The following is a 14,254-nucleotide window of genomic DNA, read 5'->3' as shown; positions in this document are numbered from 1 at the left end:
GGCTGAGCTAGAGGCCAAAATCTACAGGTAGGCACTTTGCAAAAGACACCTCTGTTTTCTCTCAAAAAATGGGATGTGTCCACGTTGTGTTTTGGGGCATTTCCTGTCGCGGACGCTAGCCCTACCCACACAAATGAGGTATCATTTTTATTGGGAGACCTGGGGGAACGCTGGGTGGAAGGAAATTTGTGGCTCCTCTCAGATTCCAGAACTTTCTGTCACCGAAATGTGAGGAAAACGTGTTTTTTTAGCCAAATTTTGAGGTTTGCCAAGGATTCTGGGTAACAGAACCTAGTCAGAGCCCCAGAAGTCACCCCATCTTGGAACTCCCCTTGATCTCTAGTTTTAAATAATGCACAGGTTTGCTAGGTTTCCCTAGGTTCCGGCTGAGCTAGAGGCCAAAATCTACAGGTAGGCACTTTGCAAAAAACACCTCTGTTTTCTGTAAAAACAAATGGGATGTGTCCACGTTGTGTTTTGGGGCATTTCCTGTCGCGGGCGCTAGGCCTACCCACACAAGTGAGGTATCATTTTTATTGGGAGACCTGGGGGAACGCTGGGTGGAAGGAAATTTGTGGCTCCTCTCAGATTCCAGAACTTTCTGTCACCGAAATGTGAGGAAATCGTGTTTTTTTAGCCAAATGTTGAGGTTTGCAAAGGATTCTGGGTAACAGAACCTAGTCAGAGCCCCAGAAGTCACCCCATCTTGGATTCCCCTTGATCTCTAGTTTTAAAAAATGCACAGGTTTGGTAGGTTTCCCTAGGTTCCGGCTGAGCTAGAGGCCAAAATCTAAAGGTAGGCACTTTGCAAAAAACACCTCTGTTTTCTGTAAAAACAAATGGGATGTGTCCACGTTGTGTTTTGGGGCATTTCCTGTCGCGGGCGCTAGGCCTACCCACACAAGTGAGGAACCATTTTTATTGGGAGACCTGGGGGAACGCTGGGTGGAAGGAAATTTGTGGCTCCTCTCAGATTCCAGAACTTTCTGTCAACGAAATGTGAGGAAAACGTGTTTTTTTAACCAAATTTTGAGGTTTGCAAAGGATTCTGGGTAACAGAACCTGGTCAGACACCCACAATTCACCCCATCTTGGATTCCCCTAGGTCTCTATTTTTTCAAAAATGCACAGGTTCGGTAGGTTTTCCTAGGTGCCGGCTGAGCTAGAGGCCAAAATCTACAGGTAGGCACTTTACAAAAAACACCTCTGTTTTCTGTCAAAAAATTGGGATGTGTCCACGTGTGTTTTGGGGCATTTCCTGTCGCGGGTGCTAGGCCTACCCACACAAGTGAGGTATGATTTTTATTGGGAGACCTGGGGAGCGCTGGGTGGAAGGAAATTTGTGGCTCCTCTCAGATTCCAGAACTTTCTGTCATCGAAATGTGAGGAAAACTTGTTTTTTTTAGCCAAATTTTGAGGTTTGCAAAGGATTCTGGGTAACAGAACACGGTCAGACACCCACAAGTCACCCCATCTTGGATTCCCTTAGGTCTCTAGTTTTGAAAAATGCACGGGTTTGGTAGGTTTCCCTAGGTGCCGGCTGAGCTAGAGTCCAAAACCTACAGGTAGGCACTTTGCAAAAAAACACCTCTGTTTTCTGTAAAAAAAAATGGGATGTGTCCACGTTGTGTTTTGGGGCGTTTCCTGTCGCGGGCGCTAGGCCTACCCACATTAGTGAGGTATCATTTTTATCGGGAGACTTGGGGGAACGGTGGGTGGAAGGAAATTTGTGGCTCCTCTCAGATTCCAGAACTTTCTGTCACCGCAATGTGAGGAAAATGTGTTTTTTTAGCCAAATTTTGAGGTTTGCAAAGGATTCTGGGTAACAGAACCTAGTCAGAGCCCCAGAAGTCACCCCATCTTGGATTCCCCTTGATCTCTAGTTTTAAAAAATGCACAGGTTTGGTAGGTTTCCCTAGGTTCCGGCTGAGCTAGAGGCCAAAATCTACAGGTAGGCACTTTGCAAAAAACACCTCTGTTTTCTGTAAAAAAAAATGGGATGTGTCCACGTTGTGTTTTGGGGCGTTTCCTGTCGCGGGCGCTAGGCCTACCCACACAAGTGAGGTATCATTTTTATTGGGAGAACTGGGGGAACGCTGGGTGGAAGGAAATTTGTGGCTCCTCTCAGATTCCAGAACTTTCTGTCACCGAAATGTGAGGAAAATGTGTTTTTAGCCAAATTTTGAGGTTTGCAAAGGATTCTGGGTAACAGAACCTAGTCAAAGCCCCACAAGTCACCCCATCATGGATTCCCCTAGGTCTCTAGTTTTTAGAAATGCACAGGTTTGGTAGGTTTCCCTAGGTGCCGGCTGAGCTAGAGGCCAAAATCTACAGGTAGGCACTTTGCAAAAGACACCTCTGTTTTCTCTCAAAAAATGGGATGTGTCCACGTTGTGTTTTGGGGCATTTCCTGTCGCGGACGCTAGCCCTACCCACACAAATGAGGTATCATTTTTATTGGGAGACCTGGGGGAACGCTGGGTGGAAGGAAATTTGTGGCTCCTCTCAGATTCCAGAACTTTCTGTCACCGAAATGTGAGGAAAACGTGTTTTTTTAGCCAAATTTTGAGGTTTGCAAAGGATTCTGGGTAACAGAACCTAGTCAGAGCCCCAGAAGTCACCCCATCTTGGAACTCCCCTTGATCTCTAGTTTTAAATAATGCACAGGTTTGCTAGGTTTCCCTAGGTTCCGGCTGAGCTAGAGGCCAAAATCTACAGGTAGGCACTTTGCAAAAAACACCTCTGTTTTCTGTAAAAACAAATGGGATGTGTCCACGTTGTGTTTTGGGGCATTTCCTGTCGCGGGCGCTAGGCCTACCCACACAAGTGAGGTATCATTTTTATTGGGAGACCTGGGGGAACGCTGGGTGGAAGGAAATTTGTGGCTCCTCTCAGATTCCAGAATTTTCTGTCACCGAAATGTGAGGAAATCGTGTTTTTTTAGCCAAATGTTGAGGTTTGCAAAGGATTCTGGGTAACAGAACCTAGTCAGAGCCCCAGAAGTCACCCCATCTTGGATTCCCCTTGATCTCTAGTTTTAAAAAATGCACAGGTTTGGTAGGTTTCCCTAGGTTCCGGCTGAGCTAGAGGCCAAAATCTAAAGGTAGGCACTTTGCAAAAAACACCTCTGTTTTCTGTAAAAACAAATGGGATGTGTCCACGTTGTGTTTTGGGGCATTTCCTGTCGCGGGCGCTAGGCCTACCCACACAAGTGAGGTATCATTTTTATTGGGAGACCTGGGGGAACGCTGGGTGGAAGGAAATTTGTGGCTCCTCTCAGATTCCAGAACTTTCTGTCAACGAAATGTGAGGAAAACGTGTTTTTTTAACCAAATTTTGAGGTTTGCAAAGGATTCTGGGTAACAGAACCTGGTCAGACACCCACAAGTCACCCCATCTTGGATTCCCCTAGGTCTCTATTTTTTCAAAAATGCACAGGTTCGGTAGGTTTTCCTAGGTGCCGGCTGAGCTAGAGGCCAAAATCTACAGGTAGGCACTTTACAAAAAACACCTCTGTTTTCTGTCAAAAAATGGGATGTGTCCCCGTGTGTTTTGGGGCATTTCCTGTCGCGGGTGCTAGGCCTACCCACACAAGTGAGGTATGATTTTTATTGGGAGACCTGGGGGAGCGCTGGGTGGAAGGAAATTTGTGGCTCCTCTCAGATTCCAGAACTTTCTGTCATCGAAATGTGAGGAAAACTTGTTTTTTTTAGCCAAATTTTGAGGTTTGCAAAGGATTCTGGGTAACAGAACACGGTCAGACACCCACAAGTCACCCCATCTTGGATTCCCTTAGGTCTCTAGTTTTGAAAAATGCACGGGTTTGGTAGGTTTCCCTAGGTGCCGGCTGAGCTAGAGTCCAAAACCTACAGGTAGGCACTTTGCAAAAAACACCTCTGTTTTCTGTAAAAAAAAATGGGATGTGTCCACGTTGTGTTTTCGGGCGTTTCCTGTCGCGGGCGCTAGGCCTACCCACATTAGTGAGGTATCATTTTTATCGTGAGATTTGGGGGAACGGTGGGTGGAAGGAAATTTGTGGCTCCTCTCAGATTCCAGAACTTTCTGTCACCGCAATGTGAGGAAAACGTGTTTTTTTAGCCAAATTTTGAGGTTTGCAAAGGATTCTGGGTAACAGAACCTAGTCAGAGCCCCAGAAGTCACCCCATCTTGGATTCCCCTTGATCTCTAGTTTTAAAAAATGCACAGGTTTGGTAGGTTTCCCTAGGTTCCGGCTGAGCTAGAGGCCAAAATCTACAGGTAGGCACTTTGCAAAAAACACCTCTGTTTTCTGTAAAAAAAAATGGGAAGTGTCCACGTTGTGTTTTGGGGCGTTTCCTGTCTGGGGCGCTAGGCCTACCCACACAAGTGAGGTATCATTTTTATTGGGAGAACTGGGGGAACGCTGGGTGGAAGGAAATTTGTGGCTCCTCTCAGATTCCAGAACTTTCTGTCACCGAAATGTGAGGAAAATGTGTTTTTAGCCAAATTTTGAGGTTTGCAAAGGATTCTGGGTAACAGAACCTAGTCAAAGCCCCACAAGTCACCCCATCATGGATTCCCCTAGGTCTCTAGTTTTGAAAAATGCATAGGATTGGTAGGTTTCCCTAGGTGCCGGCTGAGCTAGAGGCCAAAATCTACAGGTAGGCACTTTGCAAAAGACACCTCTGTTTTCTATCAAAAATTGGGATGTGTCCACTTGTGTTTTGGGCCATTTCCTGAAGCGGGCGCTAGGCCTACCCACATCAGTAAGGTATAATTTTTATCGGGAGACTTGGGGGAACGGTGGGTGGATGGAAATCTGTGGCTCCTCTCAGATTCCAGAACTTTCTGTCACCGAAATGTGAGGAAAACGTGTTTTTTTAGCCAAATGTTGAGGTTTGCAAAGGATTCTGGGTAACAGAACCTAGTCAGAGCCCCACAAGTCACCCCATCTTGGATTCCCCTAGGTCTCTAGTTTTTAGAAATGCACAGATTTGGTAGGTTTCCCTAGGTGCCGGCTGAGCTAGAGGCCAAAATCTACAGGTAGGCACTTTGCAAAAGACACCTCTGTTTTCTCTCAAAAAATGGGATGTGTCCACGTTGTGTTTTGGGGCATTTCCTGTCGCGGACGCTAGCCCTACCCACACAAATGAGGTATCATTTTTATTGGGAGACCTGGGGGAACGCTGGGTGGAAGGAAATTTGTGGCTCCTCTCAGATTCCAGAACTTTCTGTCACCGAAATGTGAGGAAAACGTGTTTTTTTAGCCAAATTTTGAGGTTTGCAAAGGATTCTGGGTAACAGAACCTAGTCAGAGCCCCAGAAGTCACCCCATCTTGGTACTCCCCTTGATCTCTAGTTTTAAATAATGCACAGGTTTGCTAGGTTTCCCTAGGTTCCGGCTGAGCTAGAGGCCAAAATCTACAGGTAGGCACTTTGCAAAAAACACCTCTGTTTTCTGTAAAAACAAATGGGATGTGTCCACGTTGTGTTTTGGGGCATTTCCTGTCGCGGGCGCTAGGCCTACCCACACAAGTGAGGTATCATTTTTATTGGGAGACCTGGGGGAACGCTGGGTGGAAGGAAATTTGTGGCTCCTCTCAGATTCCAGAACTTTCTGTCACCGAAATGTGAGGAAATCGTGTTTTTTTAGCCAAATGTTGAGGTTTGCAAAGGATTCTGGGTAACAGAACCTAGTCAGAGCCCCAGAAGTCACCCCATCTTGGATTCCCCTTGATCTCTAGTTTTAAAAAATGCAGAGGTTTGGTAGGTTTCCCTAGGTTCCGGATGAGCTAGAGGCCAAAATCTAAAGGTAGGCACTTTGCAAAAAACACCTCTGTTTTCTGTAAAAACAAATGGGATGTGTCCACGTTGTGTTTTGGGGCATTTCCTGTCGCGGGCGCTAGGCCTACCCACACAAGTGAGGTATCATTTTTATTGGGAGACCTGGGGGAACGCTGGGTGGAAGGAAATTTGTGGCTCCTCTCAGATTCCAGAACTTTCTGTCAACGAAATGTGAGGAAAACGTGTTTTTTTAACCAAATTTTGAGGTTTGCAAAGGATTCTGGGTAACAGAACCTGGTCAGACACCCACAAGTCACCCCATCTTGGATTCCCCTAGGTCTCTACTTTTTCAAAAATGCACAGGTTCAGTAGGTTTTCCTAGGTGCCGGCTGAGCTAGAGGCCAAAATCTACAGGTAGGCACTTTGCAAAAAACACCTCTGTTTTCTGTCAAAAAATGGGATGTGTCCATGTGTGTTTTGGGGCATTTCCTGTTGCGGGTGCTAGGCCTACCCACACAAGTGAGGTATGATTTTTATTGGGAGACCTGGGGGAGCGCTGGGTGGAAGGAAATTTGTGGCTCCTCTCAGATTCCAGAACTTTCTGTCACCGAAATGTGAGGAAAACTTGTTTTTTTTAGCCAAATTTTGAGGTTTGCAAAGGATTCTGGGTAACAGAACACGGTCAGACACCCACAAGTCACCCCATCTTGGATTCCCTTAGGTCTCTAGTTTTGAAAAATGCACGGGTTTGGTAGGTTTCCCTAGGTGCCGGCTGAGCTAGAGGCCAAAATCTACAGGTAGGCACTTTGCAAAAAACACCTCTGTTTTCTGTAAAAAAAAAATGGGATGTGTCCACGTTGTGTTTTGGGGCGTTTCCTGTCGCGGGCGCTAGGCCTACCCACATTAGTGAGGTATCATTTTTATCGGGAGACTTGGGGGAACGGTGGGTGGAAGGAAATTTGTGGCTCCTCTCAGATTCCAGAACTTTCTGTCACCGCAATGTGAGGAAAACGTGTTTTTTTAGCCAAATTTTGAGATTTGCAAAGGATTCTGGGTAACAGAACCTAGTCAGAGCCCCAGAAGTCACCCCATCTTGGATTCCCCTTGATCTCTAGTTTAAAAAAATGCACAGGTTTGGTAGGTTTCCCTAGGTTCCGGCTGAGCTAGAGGCCAAAATCTACAGGTAGGCACTTTGCAAAAAACACCTCTGTTTTCTGTAAAAAAAAATGGGATGTGTCCACGTTGTGTTTTGGGGCGTTTCCTGTCGCGGGCGCTAGGCCTACCCACACAAGTGAGGTATCATTTTTATTGGGAGAACTGGGGGAACGCTGGGTGGAAGGAAATTTGTGGCTCCTCTCAGATTCCAGAACTTTCTGTCACCGAAATGTGAGGAAAACGTATTTTTTTAGCCAAATTTTGAGGTTTGCAAAGGATTCTGGGTAACAGAACCTAGTCAGAGACCCACAAGTCACCCCATCTTGGATTCCCCTAGGTCTCTAGTTTTCAAAAATGCACAGGTTTGGTAGGTTTCCCTAGGTGCCGACTGAGCTAGAGGCCAAAATCTACAGGTAGGCACTTTGCAAAAAACACCTCTGTTTTCTGTCAAAAAATGGGATGTGTCCACGTTGTGGTTTGGGGCATTTCCTGTTGCGGGCGCTAAGCCTACCCACACAATTGAGGTATCATTTTTATCGGGAGATTTGGGGGAACGCTGGGTGGAAGGAAATTTGTGGCTCCTCTCAGATTCCAGAACTTTCTGTCACCGAAATGTGAGGAAAACGTGTTTTTTTAGCCACCTTTTGAGGTTTGCAAAGGATTCTGCGTAACAGAACCCGGTCAGAGACCCACAAGTCACCCCATCTTGGATTTCCCTAGGTCTCTAGTTTTCAAAAATGCACAGGTTTCGTAGGTTCCCCTCAGTGCCGGCTGAGCTAGAGGGCAAAATCTACAGGTAGGCACTTTGCAAAAAACACCTCTGTTTTCTGTCAAAAAATGGGATGTGTCCACGTTGTGTTTTGGGGCATTTCCTGTTGCGGGCGCTAAGCCTACCCACACAATTGAGGTATCATTTTTATCGGGAGATTTGGGGGAACGCTGGGTGGAAGGAAATTTGTGGCTCCTCTCAGATTCCAGAACTTTCTGTCACCGAAATGTGAGGAAAACGTATTTTTTTAGCCAAATTTTGAGGTTTGCAAAGGATTCTGGGTAACAGAACCTAGTCAGAGACCCACAAGTCACCCCATCTTGGATTCCCCTAGGTCTCTAGTTTTCAAAAATGCACAGGTTTGGTAGGTTTCCCTAGGTGCCGACTGAGCTAGAGGCCAAAATCTACAGGTAGGCACTTTGCAAAAGACACCTCTGTTTTCTCTCAAAAAATGGGATGTGTCCACGTTGTGTTTTGGGGCATTTCCTGTTGCGGGCGCTAAGCCTACCCACACAATTGAGGTATCATTTTTATCGGGAGATTTGGGGGAACGCTGGGTGGAAGGAAATTTGTGGCTCCTCTCAGATTCCAGAACTTTCTGTCACCGAAATGTGAGGAAAACGTGTTTTTTTAGCCACCTTTTGAGGTTTGCAAAGGATTCTGCGTAACAGAACCCGGTCAGAGACCCACAAGTCACCCCATCATGGATTTCCCTAGGTCTCTAGTTTTCAAAAATGCACAGGTTTCGTAGGTTCCCCTCAGTGCCGGCTGAGCTAGAGGGCAAAGTCTACAGGTAGGCACTTTGCAAAAGACACCTCTGTTTTCTATCAAAAATTGGGATGCGTCCATGTTGTGTTTTGGGCCATTTCCTGTTGCGGGCGCTAGGCCTACCCACATTAGTGAGGTATCATTTTTATCGGGAGATTTGGGGGAACGCTGGGTGGAAGGAAATTTGTGGCTCCTCTCAGATTCCAGAACTTTCAGTCACCGAAATGTGAGGAAAATGTGTTTTTTTAGCCAAATTGTGAGGTGTGCAAAGGATTCTGGATAACAGAACCTAGTCAGAGCCCCACAAGTCACCCCATCTTGGATTTCCCTAAGTCTCTAGTTTTAAAAAATGCACAGGTTTGGCAGGTTTCCCCAGGTGTCGGCTGAGCTAGAGGCCAAAATCTACAGGTAGGCACTTTGCAAAAAACACCTCTATTTTCTGTCAAAAAATGGGATGTGTCCACGTTGTGTTTTGGGGCATTTCTTGTCGCGGGCGCTAGGACTACCCACACAATTGAGGTATCATTTTTATCGGGAGATTTGGGGGAACGCTGGGTGTAAGGAAATTTGTGGCTCCTCTCAGATTCCAGAACTTTCTGTCACCGAAATGTGAGGAAAATGTGTTTTTTTAGCCACCTTTTGAGGTTTACAAAGGATTCTGCGTAACAGAACCCCGTCAGAGACCCACAAGTCACCCCATCTTGGATTTCCCTAGGTCTCTAGTTTTCAAAAATGCACAGGTTTGGTAGGTTCCCCTCAGTGCCGGCTGAGCTAGAGGGCAAAATCTACAGGTAGGCACTTTGCAAAAGACACCTCTGTTTTCTATCAAAAATTGGGATGCGTCCATGTTGTGTTTTGGGCCATTTCCTGTTGCGGGCGCTAGGCCTACCCACATTAGTGAGGTATCATTTTTATCGGGATACTTGGGGAACGGTGGGTGAAAGGAAATTTGTGGCTCCTCTCAGATTCCAGAACTTTCTGTCACCGAAATGTGAGGAAAATGTGTTTTTAGCCAAATTTTGAGGTTTGCAAAGGATTCTGGGTAACAGAACCTAGTCAAAGCCCCACAAGTCAACCCATCATGGATTCCCCTAGGTCTCTAGTTTTGAAAAATGCATAGGTTTGGTAGGTTTCCCTAGGTGCCGGCTGAGCTAGAGGCCAAAATCTACAGGTAGGCACTTTGCAAAAGACACCTCTGTTTTCTATCAAAAATTGGGATGCGTCCATGTTGTGTTTTGGGCCATTTCCTGTTGCGGGCGCTAGGCCTACCCACATTAGTGAGGTATCATTTTTTATCGGGAGATTTGGGGGAACGCTGGGTGGAAGGAAATTTGTGGCTCCTCTCAGATTCCAGAACTTTCAGTCACCGAAATGTGAGGAAAATGTGTTTTTTTAGCCAAATTGTGAGGTGTGCAAAGGATTCTGGATAACAGAACCTAGTCAGAGCCCCACAAGTCACCCCATCTTGGATTTCCCTAAGTCTCTAGTTTTCAAAAATGCACAGGTTTGGTAGGTTTCCCCAGGTGTCGGCTGAGCTAGAGGCCAAAATCTACAGGTAGGCACTTTGCAAAAAACACCTCTATTTTCTGTCAAAAAATGGGATGTGTCCACGTTGTGTTTTGGGGCGTTTCTTGTCGCGGGCGCTAGGACTACCCACACAATTGAGGTATCATTTTTATCGGGAGATTTGGGGGAACGCTGGGTGTAAGGAAATTTGTGGCTCCTCTCAGATTCCAGAACTTTCTGTCACCGAAATGTGAGGAAAATGTGTTTTTTTAGCCACCTTTTGAGGTTTACAAAGGATTCTGCGTAACAGAACCCGGTCAGAGACCCACAAGTCACCCCATCTTGGATTTCCCTAGGTCTCTAGTTTTCAAAAATGCACAGGTTTGGTAGGTTCCCCTCAGTGCCGGCTGAGCTAGAGGGCAAAATCTACAGGTAGGCACTTTGCAAAAGACACCTCTGTTTTCTATGAAAAATTGGGATGCGTCCATGTTTTGTTTTGGGCCATTTCCTGTTGCGGGCGCTAGGCCTACCCACATTAGTGAGGTATCATTTTTATCGGGATACTTGGGGAACGGTGGGTGGAAGGAAATTTGTGGCTCCTCTCAGATTCCAGAACTTTCTGTCACCGAAATGTGAGGAAAATGTGTTTTTAGCCAAATTTTGAGGTTTGCAAAGGATTCTGGGTAACAGAACCTAGTCAAAGCCCCACAAGTCAACCCATCATGGATTCCCCTAGGTCTCTAGTTTTGAAAAATGCATAGGTTTGGTAGGTTTCCCTAGGTGCCGGCTGAGCTAGAGGCCAAAATCTACAGGTAGGCACTTTGCAAAAGACACCTCTGTTTTCTATCAAAAATTGGGATGTGTCCACTTGTGTTTTGCGCCATTTCCTGAAGCGGGCACTAGGCCTACCCACATCAGTAAGGTATAATTTTTATCGGGAGACTTGGGGGAACGGTGGGTGGATGGAAATCTGTGGCTCCTCTCAGATTCCAGAACTTTCTGTCACCGAAATGTGAGGAAAACGTGTTTTTTTAGCCAAATGTTGAGGTTTGCAAAGGATTCTGGGTAACAGAACCTAGTCAGAGCCCCACAAGTCACCCCATCTTGGATTCCGCTAGGTCTCTAGTTTTAAAAAATGCACAGGTTTGGTAGGTTTCCCTAGGTTCCCGCTGAGCTAGAGGCCAAAATCTACAGGTAGGCACTTTGCAAAAAACACCTCTGTTTTCTGTAAAAAAAATGGGATGTGTCCACGTTGTGTTTTGGGGCGTTTCCTGTCGCGGGCGCTAGGCCTACCCACACAAGTGAGGTATCATTTTTATTGGGAGAACTGGGGGAACGCTGGGTGGAAGGAAATTTGTGGCTCCTCTCAGATTCCAGAACTTTCTGTCACCGAAATGTGAGGAAAACGTATTTTTTTAGCCACATTTTGAGGTTTGCAAAGGATTATGGGTAACAGAACCTAGTCAGAGACCCACAAGTCACCCCATCTTGGATTCCCCTAGGTCTCTAGTTTTCAAAAATGCACAGGTTTGGTAGGTTTCCCTAGGTGCCGACTGAGCTAGAGGCCAAAATCTACAGGTAGGCACTTTGCAAAAAACACCTCTGTTTTCCGTCAAAAAATGGGATGTGTCCACGTTGTGTTTTGGGGCATTTCCTGTTGCGGGCGCTAAGCCTACCCACACAATTGAGGTATCATTTTTATCGGGAGATCTGGGGGAACGCTGGGTGGAAGGAAATTTGTGGCTCCTCTCAGATTCCAGAACTTTCTGTCACCGAAATGTGAGGAAAACGTGTTTTTTTAGCCAACTTTTGAGGTTTGCAAAGGATTCTGGGTAACAGAACCCGGCCATAGACCCACAAGTCACCCCATCTTGGATTCCCCTAGGTCTCTAGTTTTCAAAAATGCACAGGTTTGGTAGATTTCCCTAGGTGCCGACTGAGCTAGAGGCTAAAATCTACAGGTAGGCACTTTGCAAAAAAGACCTCTGTTTTCTGTCGAAAAATGGGATGTGTCCACGTTGTGTTTTTGGGCATTTACTGTCGCGGGCGCTAGGCCTAACCACACAAGTGAGGTATAATTTTTATCGGGAGACTTGGGGGAACGCTGGGTGGACGGAAATTCATGGCTCCTCTCAGATTCCAGAACTTTCTGTCACATAAATATGAGGAAAACGTGTTTTTTTAGCCAACTTTTGAGGTTTGCAAAGGATTCTGGGTAACAGAACCCGGTCAGAGACCCACAAGTCACCCCATCTTGGATTCCCCTAGGTCCCTAGTTTTAAAAAAAATGCACAGGTTTGGTTGGTTCCCCTAGGTGCCGGCTGAGCTAGAGGACAAAATCTATAGGTAGGCACTTAGCAAAAAACACCTCTGTTTTCTATCAAAAATTAGGATGTGTCCACGTTGTGTTTTGGTGCATTTCCTGTCGCGGACGCTAGGCCTACCCACACAAGTGAGGTATCATTTTTATTGGGAGACCTGGGGGATCGCTGGGTGAAAGGAAATTTGTGGCTCCTCTCAGATTCCAGAACTTTCTGTCACCGAAATGTGAGGAAAACGTGTTTTTTTAGTCAAATTTTGAGGTTTGCAAAGGATTCTGGGTAACAGAACACGGTCAGACACCCACAAGTCAACCCATCTTGGATTCCCCTAGGTCTCTAGTTTTAAAAACTGCACAGGTTTGGTAGGTTCCCCTCAGTGCCAGCTGAGCAATAGGCCAAAATCTACAGGTAGGCACTTTGCAAAAAACACCTCTGTTTTCTATCAAAAATTGGGATGTGTCCACGTTGTGTTTTGGGCCATTTCCTGTTGCGGGCGCTAGGCCTACCCAAATTAGTGAGGTATCATTTTTATCGGGAGACTTGGGGGAACGGTGGGTGGAAGGAAATTTGTTGCTCCTCTCAGATTCCAGAACTTTCTGTCACCGAAATGTGAGGAAAACATATTTTTTTAGCCAAATTTTGAGGTTTGCAAAGGATTATGGGTAACAGAACCTAGTCAGAGACCCACAAGTCACCCCATCTTGGATTCCCCTAGGTCTCTAGTTTTCAAAAATGCACAGGTTTGGTAGGTTTCCCTAGGTGCCGACTGAGCTAGAGGCCAAAATCTACAGGTAGGCACTTTGCAAAAAACACCTCTGTTTTCCGTCAAAAAATGGGATGTGTCCACGTTGTGTTTTGGGGCATTTCCTGTTGCGGGCGCTAAGCCTACCCACACAATTGAGGTATCATTTTTATCGGGAGATCTGGGGGAACGCTGGGTGGAAGGAAATTTGTGGCTCCTCTCAGATTCCAGAACTTTCTGTCACCGAAATGTGAGGAAAACGTGTTTTTTTAGCCAACTTTTGAGGTTTGCAAAGGATTCTGGGTAACAGAACCCGGCCATAGACCCACAAGTCACCCCATCTTGGATTCCCCTAGGTCTCTAGTTTTCAAAAATGCACAGGTTTGGTAGATTTCCCTAGGTGCCGACTGAGCTAGAGGCTAAAATCTACAGGTAGGCACTTTGCAAAAAAGACCTCTGTTTTCTGTCGAAAAATGGGATGTGTCCACGTTGTGTTTTTGGGCATTTACTGTCGCGGGCGCTAGGCCTAACCACACAAGTGAGGTATAATTTTTATCGGGAGACTTGGGGGAACGCTGGGTGGACGGAAATTCATGGCTCCTCTCAGATTCCAGAACTTTCTGTCACATAAATATGAGGAAAACGTGTTTTTTTAGCCAACTTTTGAGGTTTGCAAAGGATTCTGGGTAACAGAACCCGGTCAGAGACCCACAAGTCACCCCATCTTGGATTCCCCTAGGTCCCTAGTTTTAAAAAAAATGCACAGGTTTGGTTGGTTCCCCTAGATGCCGGCTGAGCTAGAGGACAAAATCTATAGGTAGGCACTTAGCAAAAAACACCTCTGTTTTCTATCAAAAATTAGGATGTGTCCACGTTGTGTTTTGGTGCATTTCCTGTCGCGGACGCTAGGCCTACCCACACAAGTGAGGTATCATTTTTATTGGGAGACCTGGGGGATCGCTGGGTGAAAGGAAATTTGTGGCTCCTCTCAGATTCCAGAACTTTCTGTCACCGAAATGTGAGGAAAACGTGTTTTTTTAGTCAAATTGTGAGGTTTGCAAAGGATTCTGGGTAACAGAACACGGTCAGACACCCACAAGTCACCCCATCTTGGATTCCCCTAGGTCTCTAGTTTTAAAAACTGCACAGGTTTGGTAGGTTCCCCTCAGTGCCAGCTGAGCAATAGGCCAAAATCTACAGGTAGGCACTTTGCAAAAAACACCTCTGTTT

Source organism: Pleurodeles waltl, chromosome 4_2, assembly GCF_031143425.1.
Source record: "Pleurodeles waltl isolate 20211129_DDA chromosome 4_2, aPleWal1.hap1.20221129, whole genome shotgun sequence".
NCBI lineage: Eukaryota > Metazoa > Chordata > Amphibia > Caudata > Salamandridae > Pleurodeles > Pleurodeles waltl.
Note: the sequence above shows the minus strand (reverse complement) of the source record.